The sequence below is a fragment of the Lontra canadensis genome, unplaced genomic scaffold (genome assembly GCF_010015895.1).
Source record: "Lontra canadensis isolate GAN:19392208 unplaced genomic scaffold, GSC_riverotter_1.0 scaffold56, whole genome shotgun sequence".
Classification (NCBI taxonomy): Eukaryota; Metazoa; Chordata; class Mammalia; order Carnivora; family Mustelidae; genus Lontra; species Lontra canadensis.
The window spans coordinates 11583322-11606935 of record NW_022631050.1 but is presented as its reverse complement, the minus strand read 5'-3'; the positions used below and the strand labels follow the sequence as shown (position 1 = coordinate 11606935).

At 42.5% G+C, this 23614-nt stretch overlaps 1 protein-coding gene across 5 annotated transcripts in view; it reads right to left on the bottom strand.

Moving 5' to 3' along the window:
• IL1RAP (interleukin 1 receptor accessory protein) overlaps positions 1-22807 on the bottom strand; it is a 129955-nt gene extending 107148 nt beyond the window's left edge. For all 5 annotated transcript variants that reach the window (XR_004384810.1, XR_004384811.1, XM_032875644.1 and 2 more), the window contains exon 1: positions 22648-22807. The gene's annotated coding sequence lies outside the window, so the exon portion shown is untranslated. The remainder of the gene's footprint in view (positions 1-22647) is intronic.
• Positions 22808-23614: the final 807 nt, after the last annotated feature.

Here is a 23614-nt window from a genome sequence, read left to right as displayed (position 1 = left end):
ATGAGTGGAATGAATAAGAAAACTATAAAACAAAGATGTAGAAACTAGAAGACAGAGTGCCAGACAATTAGAAAAATAATAATGCCAGGGACAGTAGACAAGATGGAGATGCTGGGGGAAAGAATCTGAAGGGAATCTCTAAGAGGAGATAAAAGACATCCTTTTGAAATTATGAAGTGTCTCCCTTTCCAAGTTTTCAAAAAGCAAATATAATCAACTAAAACAATGTTATTTTCCTGAGATCGGATGCACCAAAATCTGACTCTGGACATTAGTCTCACCTTGTGATCAGGCTTCCAATTCTTAAAACAAATACACAACTATGCCATTTGTACAGATTTTTATAATCCTATTAATAAAACATCAGTACAAAATGTTTTTTCTGTGCCTTAATATAATCCTTTGGACAGTGAATTCCCATGAGCTTCTGAAAGCTCAAATACTCCATATCATAGAGGTACTTTTCAAAGAAGTGAAAGGAGAAAACAGATTTGATATGGGGGAAGCCCTTTTGTGTCAGGGTCTATAAAACCTGACCACAGCAATGGCACGACTGAGACCATCTGAAAGATATCTTGCTGACAAGAATCATGAAAATGCCTTTTATTCATAGATTTCTCTCACATATCCAAGCTCATTGAAAGCAGAGGCTTTCATTCAACAACACACACTGAATGAAGGGCTTCTACTATGCGCAAAGCCATCCACCCTGCCCTGCAGATGAAAGGTGAGGAAGACACAAGCTCTGATCACAAGACACGGTCTATCAGAATCCACTGACACAAAAGCAGTCAAGTGAAAGGCAAAGTTAGATATCCATTCTAAGATGGAGCTTCTTGAATAGTAATGTGCATAAGGATGATCTGCGGATCTTGGTAAAATGGGAGATTCTGATTCACTAGACTCAAGACAAGACTCAAGATTTTGCATTTCTAGTCACCCCCAAAGCTGTTGCAGCTGCGCCACAAACCACAGACTGAGAAGCCACAGTCTAAGTAATAAGATGCAAGCCAAGGGCTATGGAAATGCTAAGTTAGAAGTGATTCCTTCCAAGTGATAGGTTCAGATAGGTTCCACAGAGAAGATTCTGCTTGTAAACAGGCAGAACTCCAGATGTTATAGATGTGTGTGTCTGTGCAAGTAGGTGCGGAGCAGAAGGACCACACAGAGGAGAGCCGGGAGTGTAGAGGAGAGGAGGCAAGGAAAGAGGAGAAAGAATTGAAAAAAAGGAGAAAGTATGTTGAGCAAAGTTCTGAAAGCAGAAAAATGCATAAGATATTTAGAGAAAAGCAAGATATCTAGTATGACTAGAGTGTAATCTGCAAAGGGGGTGACGAGAACTTATGGGAAACAGGTCTGGAATGATCAGCAAGGAAGAAATGATGGGGATCATATGGATTTGACTCTTTTTTGGGGAGAGGATGGGACATTCCATCACCAACAAGGAAAGCAAAGTCCTCCTGTTAAAATAAATGAAGCAGAATAAAACATCCTAGAATGTAGGTCTGGTTTAAACTTATTCATAGTCTACATTTGGACATTTTACCTAAGTACCCAAAGTCATTATTGTTCTTTACTATAATTGCCTTTCACCCAAACAGAGACCATCCACAGCCAAATAACCTATCTTCAAACAAGACTATGCAGGACTAAAACCAAATATGGTCTGTCCCAAGCTTTTATACTGGCTGCCATGGGCAACCTTATACTCAAACAGTGGCTCAGTGGAATCATCAAGCATTTGTATTTATTCTCATAAATCAAGATCTCATATCATCAAGATCTGATAATATCCAAAACATTTCATAATGTATTATCCTAGAAAAGGAAGCTAAATGAGGCTTATACTGGGTATTGTAAAAGACTGATAAATCACTGAACTCTACCTCTGAAACTAATAATACACTATATGTTAATTAATTGAATTTCTCTCTCTCTTTTTTTTTTTTTTTAAAGGAGTATAGAGGGTTTACACAGCAGTCAACATGGAAAGGCACAGCACAGTCAACGCATGGTGGCACAGGACGGAGGAGCTCAGAGGATGCCTGGAAAGTTCAAGTAAACTGCCAAACCCCTAGATGACAAGTTCATTGCCTCCTCTACCAACATTATTAATAAAAAAAAATAAAAAATAAATAAAATGAAAAGAAAAGGCATCTAAGGTACTAAGGTAAAGGTCTCTAATAAATCCTCTATCAGTATTTGTTTCTGTGTCTGTCCAAATCAGTAGAATCTATAAAGATCATTATGGCTCTTTGGGACAGGATATAAGTCTCACTTAGCAAGAGACTCCATGTGGACTCCTTAAATAAGTCTGGAACTAGTCAAAAACATAAAAACATTAAGAATCACCCATAGATACATAAATGAATGGGGATGTGATAAAGCAGGTATTAAATAACATTAATAATATAGGGGCACCTGGGTGTCTCAGCGGGTTAAAGCCTCTGCCTTCGGCTCAGGTCATGATCCTGGAGTTCTGGGATCGAGCCCCGCATCAGGCTCAGGCTCTCTGCTCCGCAGGGAGCCTGCTTCCTCCTCTCTCTCTGCCTGCCTCTTTGCCTACTTGTGATCTCTGTCTGTCAAATAAATAAATAAAATCTTTAAAAAATATATAGTAGAATCAAGGTAGGGTTATATGGGTGCTCACTGTAACAGATTTTCAACTCTGTTGCATGCTTTTAAATGTACATAATAAAATGTTAGAGGAAAATGACCAATAATCCTATTATCAATCCTATTATTCCCCTTATAAAAATTATAGTAGGTAGGAAGTCAAAACATTATATCTCCCTTTCTGCTCTTGTCAGCATTTCTTTCTTTCTTTTTTTTTTTTTTTAGATTTTATTTATTTACTTGACAGAGAGAGAGAGAAATCACAAGTAGGCAGAGAGGCAAACGGGGCGGGGGGGAGCAGGCTCCCCGCTGAGCAGAGAGCCAAACATGGGGCTCAATTCCAGGACCCTGAGATCATAACCTGAGCTGAAGGCAGAGGCTTAAGCCATTGAGCCACCCAGGTGTCCCTCTTGTCAGCATTTCTTAATCCCACTTCCAAAATAATCAAACATAACTGCTAGTTTCAGATTTTTACACTTTTTGCATATATTTTTTCCTTATTTTTCTTTGTACAAAAATTAAATCATGTATGGATCCACAAGTTGCTTCTTTCTTTAACAATATCTCATTCACATGTATCCAGACCAGCTCATATAATTATATTTCACTCCTCTTAATGGCTAAATACAATTCCATTATCCAGATATTCCATCATGTATTTAACCATTTCCCTATTGATGGCATTTTGACTATTTTCAGAAATTTTCTCTCTTCATACCACATTTAGCTTGTGGTGATTTAAGTATAAATAGAAAGGAAAAAAAAAAAAAATCCATAGGTCCCTAGCATTTACCACAGTAAAAATCCAAAGTGCTTCCAGTGGCTAAGAAGTATAACAACTAAAAAGGGACGAAAGCAAAATACACAGAATCAAAGGCATATGCTTATACCTCAGCAATGAGTAACTCAGTTAGTAGCCAGTGTCAATTATCAAGCACATACCCAGTAGGTAACAACTAGGCAAACTAGTGCTCTAAATATTCACCAGAATGAGTTCTGTACCAACTTAAAAAAAAAAACAAACAAACAAACAAACAAAAAAAAAACAACTTCACTTCTCGTACTCTCAGATCCTCAATTCAAGTAACTTGCTTATCTGAGTCCTTATCCCAAAGTGCAGAAGAAAAGCGAATTTGAATGGAAGGCAAAAGGCTTTTATAAGCAGGCATGTTGATGGCAGTGAGAAAGTTGAGCTATTTCAAGAAAACTAAAAAAACCAAACAAAATAATAATAAACAGTGATATGCAGTCTGAGGCCATTTAGTGATAGAGTCTTACATATTTCAACAGGCCCAGAGGACATCATTATGCACAGTATAAAATAACTGATGTTCAAAATCATGGCCCTGAATTATTAATTAAAGGTATAATTTCTCAGGATACTCGCTGTTAGACAGCTGTGTGGTACGGAATACACTTTAGAAAGACATGCTGTTAAAACAGTTACAACAAGATCCTTGATCATAGAAGACTTAGGGAAGGCCTTGAGTCAACTTTCTCACTTGACAGACAGAAAAACAAAACACAAAGATAACATGATTGATCCAAGGTTGGCTGGTTGTTCGAAATAATCAGAGCTATGATCCAGGAGAGCTGAATCTTGTGGAACTGTGTTTGTGGCTTCCACACGATTACAAAATTGTCAATGAGGAACTACAGCCTTAGCTCTTCATAATGCTCTACAACCCAGAAAGTAGTTATCCTGGAGTCTTTTCAGAGAGCTGAGGTTCTACCTTCAAGCAATCCTGTGATCAGAAATGTGAAAGTGAGTGGTCCTGCGGGAGAACAGGGAGTGAGTGGTAAGGCACAGTTTTCCTTGAAGAAGTAAAAGTTCTAAGCCCCGGAGAATGCAAGGCAGTGTTTATTGGCAAGGAAGAAGGCTGCACAAAAGGGAACTATGTCCAACACTTTTAGCATGGGAATAACAAGTCGTGTGTGTGTGTGTGTGTGTGTGTGTGTGTGTGTATCTCCTCACTAGCCTGTAAAGTATTATTGAAGATCATTCAGCTTTGAGAATCTAGCCTGACTCTTTCTCTGAATACTCATCATTGCTAAATAAACTGAGTAGGCCATGTATTTAAAAGAGAATTGCTTTTGGAGGGAGGAGACACCCATTCGAGGCTCTGTATAACTCTGGGCAAGGGCCTTGGGGTTGTTACCGGTAAAGTCAGTGAACTGCATCTGAAGATCTCAAAGTTTCCTCAGGGCTATGATTCATGTTTCTAATCAGGTCTTAGCAAATAGAAATGAGACAAATAGGGGAAATCCAAGTACCATGCAGTATGCAACAGACACAAAGTTTCACATATTTGCTACAAAGGCTTATTACAACAAAGGCTTTCTGAGCTCTGTTTAAAAGGGGGGACTTCTTTTCCTAAACCCTATACTCCACTTGGTTGTTTTTTGTTGTTGTTTTTGTTGTTGTTGTTGTTGTTGTTGTTTTTAAATTCTCTCCCTGTTTTTCTATCTTCTTATGAAGACCACCTCTAGAAAACCAGAAAGGGCCTTGGAGGTCAAATAATGTTATTTATCTGGGCACTATTTAGGAAATAGGAGCCTAGGAAGGATCCATGACTTTCACAAGGTCCAGAGCCTGCTCGTGAAAATGTGGGATTGCTTCTGATTCCCAGTTCATACTTTCCTCTGATAAAGCCACGCTGCCTCCCAACTTTGAAAAACTACTAGGAAATATAACGGTTCCCTAAAAATAACACCCCATTTATATCCCATAGAAGAGTCACATCTAAACAGGCAATGGTCCTGTGTCAAAGGAAGACAGCGCAGGAGCAGCGAGTCAGCTGTCGGCGAAGCTAAAGCCGCTGTTCTCTTCCCACGACTCTGTGAAGATTTATGGTGTACATGGGGGATCTTGGCCAAACTACCTCCAGGCAGTATTGGACCAGATCCCTAAAGGAGTCCTTGCAGCTATGAAGTTTTTCACATGTTTATCTGCTGGGGACAAGACAGCTGTGAGCTCCTGAAGCTTCCCTATAAAGAATAACACTTCATACTTTGAGATATCCACACATGAAAGATTTGAGCAAAACATACTTAGTTATGACATTTCCCTTAAAAAAAAAAAAAAAAAAAGTTGACGTCGGTTGGAGATTGGTAAGGTCTTTGTAAATCCTGCGGGGAAAGATCACTGGATTTGATGGGAAAGCACAGTCTGTTCTTACACATGGCACTGGTTGGTATGACCTGCTGTTAAGTTTTGCCTCATTTTGTTCTTTTAATTTAAAGCTGTTAATCAACTCCTGGACACTTTCTCTCATTGTACCACCCCTTCCTTCGAGAACCGAGGCCGTGTCTCAATTCTGATGTTCAATCAAAGGATTATCATTTCCTGAACGGCGCAGCTTTCAGATTAGTGGTAAGCCAATTAAAAAAGAAATAAGAAAGAAAATCGGGGGGAAAAGGAGCTTTGCCCTCCTGATATCCTGGCCTGCAAGCGGCTCTCCTTTGAAACGGCAAGAAGAAACTGCTCTCAAAGACACTTTCTCATATGCTGCCAGCTTCAGAGTGGCTCTTTCTCAGGGGATGCTTGTCTGGGCTGACTAGGGCTTGTTTCAGGGTGTGTCTCCATTCCTCCAAGAGGCCTGCCCTGGGCAAGACTGTATTCATTAGTAATGTAAAAAAATTTAAAAATCCCGAGCTGGCAGCCAGTGGGAGGTTTTCCTACACGGATGTGCACCTCCCACGTGCTCCAGTCACAGACACCACTGGGCTGGTGAGAGGCCCCGACGGATCGGTGCCAGGCCCAGACACAAGTCCTCCATTCTGACACGGAGTGCTGCCAAGCGGGAAAGAACCACATCCTTCCTCATTCTAAGGCCCCTTCTTAAATCGAGCAGTTGTTCGAAGAGGAAAGCACGGGGGGAGGGAGGAGGCGACATCGCTAGTTGGTGTTAATTATAACAAGGGGAAAGCTTTATTCCCAATATGAAGTTTCTAAGTGAATTCAACACAGAAGCTCAAGGCCGGAAAGGCCCTCAAATATCATTTTGATTCAAACATTTTCCAAAATTCAAATATCCCTGTAACATCCTTGCCAAGTGGATATGTAGTCCCTCTTTAAATATCTCTAATGATGATGAACTCATTACCGAGTTCGTTTTCATATGGCCTGAACTGTAATAAGTGTCTCCTTAGGTTGAGCTGGACTCAGATCCTCTGGAATTTGTACCTACTTGTTCTGGTTGAGGTCTCTGGTGCCATATCAGAGGTCTTCTCTCTTCCACAGACACCAGCGGGGGGCATTTAGCTCAGGGGTTCTGGCATTTGAAAGCAGCCACTGTCATATCTCCATTGACCTCACTTTCCAAAATGGGAGACTAAGGCTTTTGCAAAGCACTTATTCCCTTCCTTGCTCTAAACCTCAATTGTAAGAAAAGGATACTGACAAAATGAAAAGATCATTAAAATAGGAAGAGCTGGTGTCAATTGATTAAGGCACTTCCTATGCTATTTAGGCTTAAAAGGAAATTGAAAAAGGAGCTGAGGAAGCAAAATGATCAGTGGGTTAGCTCAAGCAGGATTTCTAGGGAATTGTCAGACTGAGCAGTGTACAAGTAACCGAATATCTGTCACAGATGCCCACGAACCCGTAGGCAAACTGGATGGGGCCACAGGACAGAAGGCATGCCTCAGCACAGTGAAGGAAAGCATAAAGTTTCAGCATGGGCTTCAGCTCCCATACACCTAACTCAAATCCTCTGGAGCATGTAAGCTTCTTAACCACACAGACTCTCCGTTGCCTTATTGGGTCGGGTCAAGCATCTCATGGAATCAGGTATAACGATGACGTGAGATCATATTCTAAAGCACCTGGCACGCAGTAAACACTCTGATTTCACAGCTATTATTTCTTATTATTATCACCAGAAGTCTAGCCTTCAATTCTCCGGAACTTTTCCCTACATAGCATAACAACGCAGGAAGCAGAAAACCCCTATTTCTGGTAGGGTGAAATGAGGTCAGTTCTCACGTGGGAGAATGAAAGCAAGAGAAGCAGCACATTACTGTGGAAAGTACACTGTAGCAGAACTTAGAAGACGAATTACAGAGTTTCTGCTAACTCTGAATAAGACACATCCCTCTCTGTTGTATTGGCAGAGCCAGGAGCTTAGCCTTTGACCCTAACTTTCTAGCATTCTCGGAGGACCATTAAGAGTAGTCTGTGTAGGGGCACCTGGGTGGCTCAGAGGGTTAAGCCTCTGCCTTCAGCTCAGGTCATGATCTCAGGGTCCTGGGATTGAGCCCTGCGTCGGGCTTTCTGCTCAGCAGGGAGCCTGTTTCTCCCTCTCTCTCTGCCTGCCTCTCTGCCTACTTATGATCTCTCTTTCTGTGTCAAATAAATATCTAAAATCTTAAAAAAAAAAAAAAAAAAAAGAGTAGTCTGTGTAAAGACAGCTAATAAGGCTTGATTTCTGGATGCCTCTTCCTTCTCCCCTGAACCATGTCTCTGTATCAGTAACTGCAAAAATCCTATATACCCCAAAGCACAAACCTGAAGTTGTCTCCCCAGTTTGGTATGCCTTAAGGATCCCTCCAAGAGGACAAAACTCTTCGGGGTGCACTGAATAGAGGTTTTAGGTTTTGTATTCACTCGCTGTTGGCCATTGCCATCTCAGCAGATAGAGCAGTAGGGGTGTGTGTTTTAAGTAAGTCAAGATGAATGAGTAAGTTCTGCTGTGTTCCAACAGGTAGGAAGCCAGGAGATAGGTTTTATAAACATATGGGAGTATGTGCTTGGAAATGCTGATAGGAAAGACTTAGAGAATGACCTAATTCAAAGATGTGTGGATCTCCTGGGGGTGTTAAGATACCTGTTCAGGTATGCTTTGGTAAAGCAGTCCTTCTTCTTTACCCTGCGTCTGGTGTTCTGTGCTTTGGTGTGAAGAAGCAAAAATCCTGCAAGGGGGTCAGGGATGAGACAGCTGGAACTGTCACAGTCGGGTTACAAAGGGCCTGCACTCTGGGTGTTAAAAGACCTTAGAGGTAATGAAGTCCCAAAACTATGGGCAGATTTAGAGCAGGAACATGGAAGAGCCAGGAATGTGCCCCAAGATTATCAGGCAGTGGTGCCTAATGCGAAATGGAGGGATGAGCCATAGCAAGGTATCCATTGAGTCTACGCAAGTACGGTGAGTGCTCCTGAATCAAGGGGTAAGTGGGCTCTTGACGGTTACCACGGCTCTGAGCTTCAGTTTTGCCACTTAGGCCAATTCAGACAGAACCGACCTCACAGAGTCGTTGTCAAATCAAATGAGATAAGGGACATGTAAGTCATTTGCAAACTGTTAAGCACTTGGACAACAGAAGGAATACTCTTCCTCTTGACTCAGTAAAGCCAAAAAGCATTATTTACTAAATTAAGTAAGAGATGTTTATTTTTATAGGACCTTCCTCTCAGAATGGAACTGACACGGTTGTGTAAGCCAGTTTCATGTTGGTCAATGTTCCAGCTACATATACACTTTTTCTAGCCTTTCACATACTGGAGGCAGAATCATCACCGAATTTTAAAGATTTTATTTATTTATCTGACAGAGAGAGATCACAAGCAGGCAGAGAGGCAAGCAGAGAGAGAGGAAGCAGGCTCCCTGCTGAGCAGAGAGCCCGACGCGGGGCTCGATCCCAGGATCCTGAGATCATGACCCGAGCCGAAGGCAGCGGCTTAACCCACTGAGCCACCCAGGCACCCTCATCAGGGAATTTTAAAGAGTCATTATCAAGGTATGCCATAAAGATATTCGAGTCAACACACTAGCCGTACGTCAAATCACCTTCCCTTGCAATTGTACACTAATATTTTTAGTATTTTTCTGAACAATCACTTATGATTCTGAGTCACTTTCCCAAGTGAAAATAGAAGAATGCAAGTTTCCTTGCTTGGGTTATGATAATACAATGTTCAGTTGTCCTCCCCATTCCTTTCCTAAACTCCAATGCTATGACACAATATCAGATCTGTCTAAAAGACAGATCTGATAATGCCCCTCCCTTGCTCCAAATATTCAGGGTTTCTCCTTGCCTTACAGGTTTAGACGCAACTTCCTCAAGAGAATATTTAAGGACCTCAGCAATATGGCCTTGGGTCAACTTTTTTTAAGTATGATCTTCAATGACTCCGGAGCTCGAATACCATCTCCCAGTAAAACTGGGCTCTCCCCAAGCAAGGCACCAGCTTCCTTCCTTCACTTCATGTTTTCATCCTTTTCCCTTTATCTGGAGTATCACTCGTGGTTTTTAACTGTGTCACTTTAGTTCAATTGGAATCATGTTTTCCAGAATCCCATTCTCTGTTTGATTCTTAGGGGTAGCCAGAGGGAACTGTACATGAGATCTGGATAGGAAAAGTGCAGCTGTATCCATTGTTTTGTAAGAGCCTTTGTAGGCCCCTGGGTCCTATTTACTGCCTCTCACATACATAATTGCTGCTCTAGTGGCTGACCTCCTAAGAGGGGGCAGCAGCCACACCCACCATGCCTTCAGCTCCTGACAAATCTCTCCCTCCAATCTCTCCAAGTCCAAGGCCCGGCAGGTGTGGAGCTCTGTGGCTAAGCCCACCAGCTCCTTCCGCAGGCCACCCACATCATCTAGGTTAGGTACAGTGAGAGATAGTCAAGGGTTGCAGCTTGTCCTCATGGGTTCCAGGTTTTCTCTTCCTCTTCACATCCAGCTTTTTTTATTCCCAACGGCCTGCCTACCAGAGGTGGAAGTGATCTTCTACAGACTTCTTGGCCACCTCCTCCTTAGGGTCCTGAGTGAGTGACTTTTTCTCATCTCCCATTGTCCTCTTTTGGGCTTTAATGTTTCAGCTTCTCCCACAGTTGTAGGTCTAATCCCTATGACAAATCCCATATTCCATATCACCCACCCATTTCATTCATGCTCCCTTGGTTGGACCTTAACTTGTACACTGCTCTTCCCCTCTAGTCTATGTCCAAAACCTGCCCACCGATTCAACACTCTCTTCAGACACCAGGTCCTCAGAAACCCCTTCCTGAATGGCATAGCTGTCTCTTTAAAACTAAACATGTTTTTTCATAATCTATTAAAGTTATGTTATCTACTCCTACACTCTTCTAAATATTATATAAGTTGATTGCCTGTGAATATCTCATCTTTCAAAATGATCTATAAATTCTTATTCTTCAGGGGTTGTGTTTGTGTGACTATATTTTAACCTCTGTATCCCACTCGTGTCTTGCCTACAAAAGGTTTTCAGCAAATGCTTATGGCCCAAACAAGTAAATGAATGATCAATGCTAATCAGTCCCTTTTTAATACCACAGGTAACTAAAACCTGGAGTTCCTGTATATGGCATAGCCTCTCTTGTAGGGAGACTCTTTGGTAGCCACTTCCCATCCCCTTCCCTTAGAGAAGAGCCTGTCTAATCCGAATCCAATCCTGTTTATTTTTATCATACACACAGTTCTAACAAAACTCATGAGCCCACTCCCTAGTCTAGAGTAAAGTGGAAACAGCTAATTATATGGGGAATGGAAAGAAAGCTGCTACAGCAAGACATGCTGAAAGCAAGGAAAAAATATCAGACAATGAAAGAGAGAGAGGCCAGAAAATTTATGAAAATCAGATTATACAAATTTAAAAGTATACCAGTCTAGGGCCATTTAGTACATGGGTAAATGATCTCATCTCAATAAATTTTAAAGGAATTACAGTCCATTCCAATAAGCTGTCCTGAATCACCAAGATTAAGTAACACCACATATCTTAGAATAATCTTCTTCTGAAATTATTTTTAAAACAAAAATTGTGGAAAAAAGTTATACTGAATCTTACCATTTAAAAAAAAAATCCATAGTCTCTACCATTCTCGGGGTATGTGTGTGTGTGTGTGTGTGTGTGTGTGTGTGTTATTTTGTTTTGTTTTATTTTGTTTTTCTCATGCATTCATTCAGCAAATATATAGAGAGTGTCAGCTATGACTGGGGCACTGTCCTCATGTTTGTGAGCATGTGTATGTGCGTTGTGTGTGTGGACCTTTCCTCCAAGGAAATCATCAAACTTGGGAGAGGTGGGACAATAAAAGTTACACCTTTTCAGTATGTCACAACAAAAAAACAAAGAAGGTCATTGTATGTCAGCACCATATTGGCTTCTTACAAAGAAGCAAGCAAATGCAATCAGCAAAAGAGGACTGAGTTCATTGTTACTAGTTTCTTCCAGGGCAAAATAATCTGTCAACTAGAATGAAGCTTCTTGCCTTCTCCATACAACCTTTGCCTCATTTCTCTGCCAAACATCTCTTCACTGCAGGGAAGGTCCCCAGAGAGTCCGATAGTGCTGCAACCCTGCACAGTCTGTTTTGGAGCAAAGCTGTGGCAAAACACAGGCAAGAAATACTCGATTTTATCATCACAGCCTCCCCGATACACCTATGGAGGCAACTCTTAACACTCTCATTTCCCCCCCTAGTTTAAAATTAAAATTTAAACTTTAAATAAGGTTGTAATAGGATTGAGTGAGACAATAAAAACAAAGCATTCAGCACAGCTCTTGGCACACAAGAAGCACGGACTCAATGTGAGTGATTACGAATTAGCAAAAGGTCCAAAACTTCCAATACATTCTATAAATGAGTCTCATTAAGTGTTATCTAGGGTAAAATATGAGTCTTCTTCTGCTTTCCCTTTTGTCACCCAGAATGTTCTCGAACCATCACTGGAGTACAAAATAACTTTCCCACAAGGCAGGTCTGCCTGAGGAGGAGGGTGGCAGGGTGAGAAATACTTGTCTGCAGGTATGTCAGATGTCAGAGATGGACAGGACAGTCCTGCAGCATTGTTGCTCCCACATCATTCCCTAGGACTGGCCCTTCTACCTGCAGGAGTTTTCTGCTGAGGTTAAGGGACTCTAATTTCCTGGAACAAAATTAGTATCACTGATTATATGATTGGGTCTTTGGCTCTGATTTTTTAAAGGAAGTTAATAAAATAAGCACAACTGAAAAACTGCCTGAGTATGTAAGTGTATGCATGTTTGGGGAGGTTATTTTAGTTCAAAAAATAATAAAAATAGCTCAAATGGACTGAGCACTAATTATGTTCCAGGCACTGTGCTAAGCACTTCATGCACATACTTAATCCTAACGACGCTTTTATTCTTGTGCCAACAATGCAGATGAGGACACAAGTTTAAAGATGTTAAGTAAATTTGCCATATCCCAGAGATAGTGAGTAGCATGACCCTATACTGACCGTCTCAGTCTAAAAGCCACGTTTTACCACTATATGCTAATGAAATAATATAACGTGAAAGAATAGGTCACATATGCATTCACTGATTCAAGACATTTATTGAACTATTCCTTCATATGAATCACCATGAAGTGGGACAAATAGAGATGAAAAAAAAAATATTCGGGGTCACTTATAATCAGAGGGCAGAATGGTTACATTTGTGTAACCAAATGGTTACACTTGCTCCAAGTTCAAATACTGGCTCTACCGCTAACTAACCTCCGTGACTTCGAGCCTCGGTTTTCCATTTTACAAAGAGAAATAATAGAGGACAGTTATTCTTTGGTTTCAACAAGCTAATATTTATAAAGCACTTGAAAGATGCCTGGCATATGTGAGACTACATATGCATATCAGTAAAGACTTCATAGAGGAGTTCCACTTCTTGAAGAGTTAGGCACCATTTACATTTGTAGAGCCAGAGAGAAGAAATTGATCTTACGTGGAATTAAATTTGCCTTTCATATGCTTACTCCTTGATACATCGGATTTCAGAAACTGCTACTAAGAATCTTATAAGGAAAATATAAGGAAATAGCTCTTATAAGGAAATAGCTCTGGGTCCAGTGGTTTGGGGGACTGATTACATAAAACACCTACACAAGAACTGTAAAATTTCCAGCTGAATTGAATTGAGCAACAGTGCATACATTTTCACCATTACTTGGTACATGTGGAAATAAGAATGACATCATTTGAGAAAAAGCAAAGGAATCTGGTTTTGCCTCTTTTACCTATTTGTGTGTGCGTGTGTGTGTGTGTGTGTGTGTGTGTGTTTGTTTGTTTGTTTTGAGACATTCTAATGGGGAAGTCTATGAATGACACATCAATGAAACTCAACTTTCTTTCTCCTCTGTTCATAGGACCTTATATGAGATTAAAGCAGTTTAACTCATCTTATACATAAATTCTTCCATTTTCCTTCACTCTCTGGCTCCAAATACAGCACACCTGGTCACCATCCTCCTTCAATCCTTTCGGTGACCTCCCAGCTTATTTTTGGACTTTATTCCCAGTCCTTCTCCCCCTTTCACCTGGCCCCTGCCACCTCAACCACGATCTCAGACCAGCTTGGCTCCTTCACAGGCTTTTCCCTTAATTTAAATGCCACCTTCTCAAGGCAATATGCATACATATGTGTATTAGTGTATATACGTTTGTATATGTATGTGTATGAAACAAGATTTTTTAAATTTCAGTATTACATATGTAATTTATTTTCTTGTCCAGTTCCAACTCTTTCTTTCTACCCCTTGAGGACAAATAATTATATATATAATTATATGTAAATTATATATATATAAACACCTGTCTATGCATGTATTTACTCATCATTTCCTCATGACTAAGCAGCTGCTATGAGCGAGGCCCTCTTCATGGGATAGAGCAAGGAGCGGGGTCTCTGGCCTTGTGGGTGTTACATTCTAGTGGGGGGTGAACTAGACAATAAATAATGGACAGACTAAATATGTGGAAGCTGGTAAAGGTGACAACCAATATGGAAAACGGAAAAGCAGAGTGGGTTAGTGAGAGGAGCACCGGCATGGGTGGAGATGGGAAGCAGGAAGGGGGGTAAGTTTATACAAAGCAACCAAATAGGCTTTGCTGAGAAGACATTGCAGCAAAAGTTTCAAGGAGATGAAGGAGTTAGTTCGTGGTTATCTGAGAGAGTGGGGTAGAGAGGAAACAATGTAAATCATACATGGCCTTACAAGGTATTTTAAAGACCATCTTACACACTGAATGAAATAATGTGTGGTTTCTTGTGCCAGTCACTGTTCTGGGAACTTCATTTGTATTAACTGACTTAGTCATCACTAACAATCCAATGAGTTACATTTGTGTTTATCTCATTTCACACAAAGAAATTAACTCACTTGTCCAGAATTATACAAATGGAGCCAGAATATGAACCCATGTAGCAAGACTCCAGACTCCTACAATATACTCCCTCTTGATCTAGAAAATTCTGATCCAGTGATACTGAGACTTCAGTGCCGCGGCCCTAACTACCTGCTTCCTTAATGAGTTGTCCAGATGATTCAGATGGAGATGGTCCATGCACCACAATTTCTCACCAGTCTAATTCCTCCTCCACATGAAAATTTTGCAGATATTTTAAGGTAAACATCACTCTCACTTCCTATCCTTACCATCCCCATTGTTCATCAAATTGGGGAAAATTTCCTTAGACCAGTGGAAACATCTACTCAATACACACCTCCTCTCCATCTGTGTTTTTAGTGAATTTCATCATAGGGCTGAGGCTTTGGGATATATAACAGTGCTGAGTGAGGAGAAGAATGAATGCTTATGGAGGGTGCTTTGGGTGCCTGGTATTAAGTGCTAGGGATTTAAAACATTTCATCTGATTTTAACCTCGGTAATATATATCAATATATAGATACAGGTACAGGTATAGATATAGATGTGTATCGATCTAGGAGAGAGCTAGAGTATGCTAATTGCCATTTCCCAGATGAGGAAACTAAGTCTCCACAGGCTAAGCAAGCAATATCTAGGATTCAATGACTCTAAACCAGCCAACTCTCCACCACCAACTCTAACCATTCAGTCCCCAACCCCTGCCATTGTTTCATTCTTTAATTGGAAACCGAAGTCTAATCTTCCAGAAAAGTGCTATTTAGTGTGTATTTCCAGTCTCCAGCATCCATCATTTCTGTAAGTTGAAAGAACTCCTATATTTATTCAATGAGAGCCAAGCTTCTTCCATGGGCACTAAATTAGCTCAAAAGAAGAAAGCAGAAAATATGCACTCATAATGCTAAAATTCAAATGAAAGCCAAATATTTTATCTCTTTATTTTTTTGTGGAAGATTATGGTGATTAATGGTGATACAGAGCTTGCTTTATATGAAAAGCCTCTCTTTTTTCATTTCCCATACAATAAATGTCAGTGTGCATAATCCAGCCAGCTATTTTCTCTTCCCAGCCCCCAACCTGGATCCTGAGGAGGAAAATAGTTAACAGGTCATGGGAATGTGGTAGAATCACATCCTGAAGGACACGGAAGGTGTCTTTATGGATCTAACTCCCAGTGTAGCTCTCAGTTGTGGGTCTCACTGAGGACAGTTAGGCTGCTGGGTATCTGGGACTTGGGGCACCCGCCACATCATGGTGTGTGGGTACCTCTGTGGAAAGAACGCGGCGGTTCTTCTCTTAGCTTTTCATGGTATCTCCCAAGTCATCACTCCACAGACACAGATTCATAGAATATCATACCTTAGAAAACACCTTGTCTAAATTTCTCATTTTAGAAATGAGAAAAAGGACTCTGAGAAGGAAAAGCAATTAACCAGTAGTGGGGCTGTTGGAGTGAATCATTAAGTGGGGGGAACCACATAGCTTGGAGTTAGAAAGCTAGGGTCCAAGCCCCAGATCCACTACGTGCTAACTGTGTGGTCTTAGCAATATTTAACCTCTCGGACTCAGGATATACATGTTGTTGGCAATGCATGCCTTAATTACCTCAGATTATTGTAAAAAAAAAATGTGTGTGCCTGTGTATGTAATAAAAGTCATTTTGGGTGGTTAAAGTTCTACATAACTAAAACTATTATTATTTGAACCTAAGTCTTACACTTTCTGTTCCCATATCAATCTGGGCATGCAACTGAGTATCACGGCAGCTGTTAATCATAATAAAGGTTAAAATTCCAATGCATCAGGCCCTTAACAAATGTTATGGCATATGATTGACCTATCAAATCCTGATGAAATGGGTTTCATTATCCCCTTTTATAGATGATGAAAGTAAAACAGAGGGCACCTGGGTGGCTCAGTCTGTTCAGCACCTGCGTTCGGCTGAGCTCATGATCCCAGGGTCCTGGGATCAAGCCCCATGTGTCTGACCCCCTGCTCAGCAGGGATCCTGCTTCTCTCTCTCCCCACTATGATGTTCTCTCTTGTGCGCGCATGCATGCATGCTCTCTCTCTCTCAAATAAATAAATTCTTTAAAAAAAGAAAAGAAGAGAAAAGAAAGCAGAGACAGACCAAATAACTTGAGTAAAGTTACCATAGCATCTAACTATAACTGGCTTAAGGAACTGTGTTATCTATGAAAAGAACACTTTCAGATATCAGAGTTTGTAAAATGACTGGTTCTCTTTTCTGTTGCCTTTAGCATTGATTGGGAAAAAAGGAAGCCAGTGTAATCATAAGGACTTATGTGCCAGACAGGTAGAAACCACAGCCTTCTCCTGGATGGAAACTAGATATAAAAGGTCACCTGTCTTTATTCCAAATATATCAAATAATAGCTAGATGGATGCTCATTCTTCACTGTTTTTAGAAATCTTAAGATCGAAGTTCATTGCAGCTGCCCACCTCCCTGGAAACTTCCTACTTTCTTTCAGGTAATTAATTTATAACACTTGACACTGGCCTTGCTGTCAACACATGCAAGCAAATCCTTCCTTCCCTATGTTTGCTGCAAAACGCCCTTTTTTCTTAGGATAAAAATGTCTTTTTGTCCATCATTGAGCTAGGGATGTCCAACCTTCTTAGAGACTGTGACTCCTTAGCATTTTCTGGTTTTGTAACCACAACATTAAAGGAAATGAAAGCTACCTTCCAAGTTTATATAGACAGCCTTTGAGATAATTAGTAATGTAGTGAAGTGTAAGAAAGCGAGAATGTCAACACTGGACCCACCCGACACAGTATGAAGCCATCATTCCCTTCACTCTGCACTTTTTACATACCAGGCACTGTGCTATGTTCTTCCGCTGCTTAGGCGCTAATCAGGGACTTGGACAAGAAACAACAGGGACAAATTACTGGCCCAGAGTGAAAACAAACAAATAAGTTTTGAAAATCACAGTAGAGATAGAATGAAGACAGTGCACTTATTTCATGTGGTCCCACAGACTGGGAAGAATGAGGCAAGGGTTCTAGCAGCAGGCATGGGAAGGTAGAGGAGGAAAGGACATGGCTACTGCAATGGTATGATATGAGGACACAAGGAGGGGACATTCCTGAATCTAACTCTCCAAGTCCTCCGATTTGATGGTGTGGTGTCTAGCAAACACGGTAAGGTAGCCCGAATGCCTTTGTGTTCAGAAACACACCAATTCTAGTTCTTACTAATTGACTAACCTTGGAAGTCTCCCTGAGCCTTCGTTCTTCCATCTGTAAAAGGCAGATAATAATATATATCTGAGAGTTATTTTATGCTTAAGTGAAATGATAGAAGTGCACGCACCAATGAATGCTGATTTCCTTTGCCCTCCTCTGTTTGACCGGAAAATAGATCTCTTGGCATAAAACATAAGGGTATTTTCTCTTTATTACCCTTTCCTCTTCTAGCTTTGACTTTTACAATGAGATATGGACACAGAATTTTGGAGTTGAAGGGAATCTTAATGAAAAATAACAATGTATTGGGGCAGAAGAACCTCCCATCTGAAGCCCAGAGCTAGAGACTTCTCAGTTCCAGGCAAGGTAATCCCAGACTCAGAATGGCAGGATGGGGATGGGTGGGTCATCGGTCCCAGCCCAGGCTCTCACTTCTAGTCCAGAGGCCACACAATCTCAGACCTTTCAACCTACTTAACGTCTCTGAGCCTCAGTTGCCTCCAAAAATACACAGGGTCACTGCAAGGATTAAATGAGGTGATACTTATAAAACAGTACAATCCACAATGGAGTTCAGTAGCGAATAACTATTACATTTTGATTTTCACAATTTAACGGACTAATAAATTGAAAGAACTAATGGCAGAATTCACATTTATTAAATGCCTCCAGTGAATAAGGTGCTGGGATAGGGACTCCAGCTTCTGGACAGGCGTCAGTGTTCCTGTTTCCTGGCTGAGGAGACAGAGGCTCACCACAGTACCCTAACTTGCCTCAGGTCCCTGTCAGATTCTACAGCTCGACACTGCCCCAGGTGCCAGAGCTGGGCAGAATCAAGTCAGGCTACCAGGAGGTCTTCCCATCAGTTCCACAATCTCCTTGGTACATTCTCAATTTCTAAAAAGAGAAAACAAGCAAACAAACAAACCTGAGCCAATGAGTAGCTAAACTGAATTAATCCCACAAAAGATCAGATGCCAAATGTTCTGTAACTTTTCCATTCTTTGGGGTTTTTATTTCACCCACAGAGCAATTTCCAAAATTTGCAAAGAGCACAGTAGGTGGCTCTCTTTAATATTTCACGGGCAAGGCGACAGTGACTCACCAGATCCTACATCTGTGTCACCAGCAGAAGCCCTGACAAAGTTGAGCAACAAATGAAACTGTGTGTATGCTGGAGATAACCTTTATTTATTTATTTATTTATTTATTTTCTCTTCTGCCTCCTCCTCCGATTTTGTCCAGCCACATTCTGCTTTTCTAACCGTGCCAGGTAAGATGACGCTAACTGGATACCTTTTGGCAAACATATGCTTCCAAATGCCAAAAGCAAGGAGCAAAAACGTTTCTCCCAGAACTGCATTTGCAAGCCTGTCTGCTTGCTGCAAAGCAGAGAAACCTGATGGCCTATGGGGAGTCTCAACGGATAAATGGCCCCATTGCCTGGGCCAGAAACAGATCTGTTCGTTTTCCTACATAAGCCTGCAGCCATCAGTTTCCACAGGGAGGACTGAGGCTCCAGACCAGTGATCAGCACTGTCAAGAAGCAGCGAGTGGTCTTTTTTGCAAATGCTACCTCTGCCTACTGCTCTCCATTCCATCCTGTACCCCCTGCATTAGCGAGAGAAGTGAAGAACACAATGGTCACTCATGACATTTGTTGCACAACCTTCTTACTGCCCTATGAATTAGCACAAGGATGACAGAGAGAAGAAAACACTCAGAACAGGAAGAAATACGTAATATAATTCTGAACTTCATGTCTTCACAGTCCCCTTCCTCTTAGGAATGGAAGGTGCATTATTTAAAGGCAGGAGAGTAGGAACGTTGCCTTAGATATCAGGGCTTTTGAATTTGCTCTCCTAGTAGCTGACCCCCCTAACCTCTACAGAGTACGCTTATGGACTGTTCCTTCAGCAAGGAAATTTCCTCTTGGGACAGAAAGGATCCCCTACACCAGCCCAATAAGGTCACCTTAACTGAGGTAAATTGTTAAAGAACTCGGAGCAGTGACGGGATGGGGTGTGACAGGGAAAAACCCTTAACTAGAAGTTACAAGTTGTAAGCTCTACTCCCAGGTCGAAACATAATAACCATGTGACTCTTAGAAACCTCTCCTTTCTCTGAGTCTCACTCAGTCTCTTTTGAGACCAGCTAAGAAGAGATACCACTTAATGAGCAACTACTCACTACATAGATTTTACATTATTCCACTTAATTTTATCTTCACACGAATTCTCGGGGTAAGCATTTTCCTTTCCATTTTAGAATTGAGTAAAACAAAAGCCCTAAATGGTGAAAAAAACTGCTCAGTATGACCTAGCTGCAGAGGAATTAGGGCTGAAATTTGAATTTGACCACAAAACCTAAGCTCCTTCCACCATTAATATGCCTCCCATGTCCTTCTCTCAGGGCTATCGCAAGTAGCAAGAAAGATAATATATATGGAATATGTTTTGGAAATTTTAAAGTTCTATCTATATGTATGAATTTTGTAACAAATAATCCGGATAAGGAGGAAAGATATAACTGGGTATCCTTTCTTTAAAGAGCCAGAACCAAAAAAATTACCTTCCAATCTCCCTTCCATCCCCTTGTTCTGACCTTATTTTTTAACATTTTCCTTTTGCCCACAGGCCCCCTAGTTCTCAGGCACACGATCAGACGTATCCTGGCCCACTGATCACAATGCATGCACACAGAGCAGGCTGATGGAAGCAAGAGATCCCATCCCCTGCAAACGTTTGGTGCAGGAGGTACCTACAGGGGCACGGCCAAGTTCTTCTCTTCCCTCAAGATGTATCACACCCCCTCCTATGCACTCATCAATACCCCACGCAAATGGAAGGAACCGGGAAGCAGGCAGCCAACTATAAATGCTGAACACTCAATTCGGGGACTTAAAGGCATAGCCAGGAGACACTAGTAAATAACTGTATAAAGTCAATCAGAATAAAATCAATTTTCATGAGCCTCATGGGGATATATGAGAGGAGCTATTCATTTTAAAATAACAATAATTAAGGACGACTAGAGTAGGCATGTGTAGTATTTATGTTTAAATAAGGTATGTCTGTGTCCAGAGGGACTGAATTTAGCAACATCACGGCATAATCCCAAAGAAATAGTGAGAATTGTGTTGCTGTTTTCCCCTATTAAAGAAAACATAAAGTTGCTTGTCTGACCTAAGACAGCAGGAAAACAAGGATTAGCACAGTCTGTAACACAGAAGGAACTTCCAACTTCTCTTGTCTTCCTACTTCTCATCAAATTCAAGACCGTCTTTGCAAATAAAAGGTGCCTCACAGACTGAGGCTTGGCCTAAAAACGAGGGGGCTCAGCATCACTGAGAAACATTAATTTGATATTTCCAGCTCAAGCATCCATGATCAAAGTCACATGGAGACAGCACTCAGAAAACACTTTCTATAAAAGCTGTTCAAACTCCAAATAAGAAAATGCCACAGCATTCCAGATTAAAAAAAAAAAAAAAAGTCACTTTAAGGTAGTATGAAATGAAATCACCGTTCTGAAAATCCACTGTCTCCAGGGTTAGTGTGTAACAATATTTACAATAGTGTCCATCGATCTCAAATTAACCAGATGTCAGGCCAGGCACTGCGCTATACATACCATTTGAATTATCCCATTTCATCCTTCCAACTACCCTCAGGGCTCATTGTGATTTTTATCATCTCCCTGTTGTTGCGGCCAGGGGCAAAAACTGAGTACCGAGAAGATTGGATAACTTGCCCCACCAAGTTCACTCAGCTAATAGTCGGCAGAGCTGGAATCAAAACCAGGTCTAAATACTCCTGCTCAGCCGGCAGCTAACCCGGGATCTGTGGAAAGGAGCAGCAGAAGCCCTCCCAGCGGCAGTGGATCTCGATTTCACGGCCGGAGGTGGAGGGAAGACAGACTGGGTACTGGTTCTTAAAGAAAACGGCAGAAGTTTGCTTTTCTGCTTGTGATTTTTCCCTTCAACTCAGCTTCCTTGTTGCCTCCCGGCACTCAGAAGTGACGGGGGCCATGGCTCCATGAAGCTAGCTATTCCTAACCGAGGGGCATCCTATCCCCTGCGGGACCACCAGCTTCCTCCCGGCGCTGGGAGACAGCTGTGAGTACCAACCTCAGTCATCCGCGCCCCGACGTCCCTCCCCTTGCCACCGCCTCCCCAGGAGCCAGCCAGACACCCTCGGCAGGGGTATCTTTCTGAGAAAGCAGGTCAGGGGAGGACGGAGCGAGGCTGCAAGCAGCCTTTCCCCAGGCTGTCACAGCTCCTGGCATGAGACAGGCTGGGACACACTGCCCTCTCCTATCCTCACCGCTCACAGCAGCGCTCTGGAGATACCCAGGCGGGGGTACGCCAGGGTAGATCCCTCAGAGAGCTGGAACTGGGGTGCAGCAACGCGCAGCCGTCCCCAAACTGCGGTACCTCAATCTGTACAAAGCAAAAATGGGGCTCTGGACAGTTGGGTTCGAGTCCCGACCACAGCACTAACTAGCTGTGTGATCTATCCCCGCTGCTGCCTCGCTCTGTGCCTCAGTTTGTCCTTCTGGAAAATAAGAGGGTTGAACGAGACGATTTTCAGGAGTCCTTCCACCCTGAGATTCTGTGGGTAGGTGATTCCTCCGAGCCCTCACGACAGCAAGAGACTCACCTTTCTTGGGAAGCAGAACGGGCGCAGAGAACCAGTGGGGACGGGTGGCAGGGTCGCCCGACACTGCTTCTTTCGGTGAGTCTGGCCAAAGCGGAGCCCGGGGACCCTGATCCGGCCAGTCTTCCCCCAATGAGCCTCTTACTTTCCGCCGCACTTTCTTTTTCCCCCTTTGGGGCTCCTCCCCCTGCGCGGCGCGATTGGTCGCCGCCGCGCTGCCCCGGCTCCACCCGCCGCCCTGGCTCGCCAGCCCCCGCCGCTCCGAGCTTCGCGGAGCCCCGGTCGCGGGGCGGCACCGAGGGCAGCCCCGCCCGCGGCGAGGAGGAGCCGCGCTGGGCCTGCCTGCGAACCGACGCGAGGCTGCGCCTGGCCCCGTCTGCGCCCCGCCACCGCCTGGGCTGGCTAGAGCGCGCCCGCAGAGGAGAGGGTGGGTCCCGGTGATTGGCCCGCTGCCAGGCGCACTGGGAAGATACGCCCCCACTGTACACAGATTTGCACACCGGCGTTCATTGCAGGGTCCTGGTCTTCCAGGCGAGATGATGCCACCCTGCCTTTTCTCCCCGGCTCTGTGTACTTAGCTGTCCTGCTGCACCAAAGCAATGAATCAGTTCAGACTACAGGATGTGAGCGCGCCCACCATGTGCCAACCACAGAGTGCGACAGGAAGAAACAGACTCAATTTTGGTGTTCCGGAGCTCTTGCTTCGCCACAAGTGACAGTCCTGGGACAAACAAATGGTCATGACAGCAGGACTGAATCTGTATTTTCCATGGGTGGATACCCAGTGCCTAGCACACTGCCTGGCACAAAATAGGCCCCCAGTACATGTGTATTGAATGAATGAATGAATGAATGAATGAATGAATCGTTATAGAAGGAAATAATCTCAAAAAATGTTCCTTTCCTTTCACTCATTCCCATTTCTCCAGATTTCTGCTAGAGACCTCAAGTGCTCTCTCCTATTCTAGAT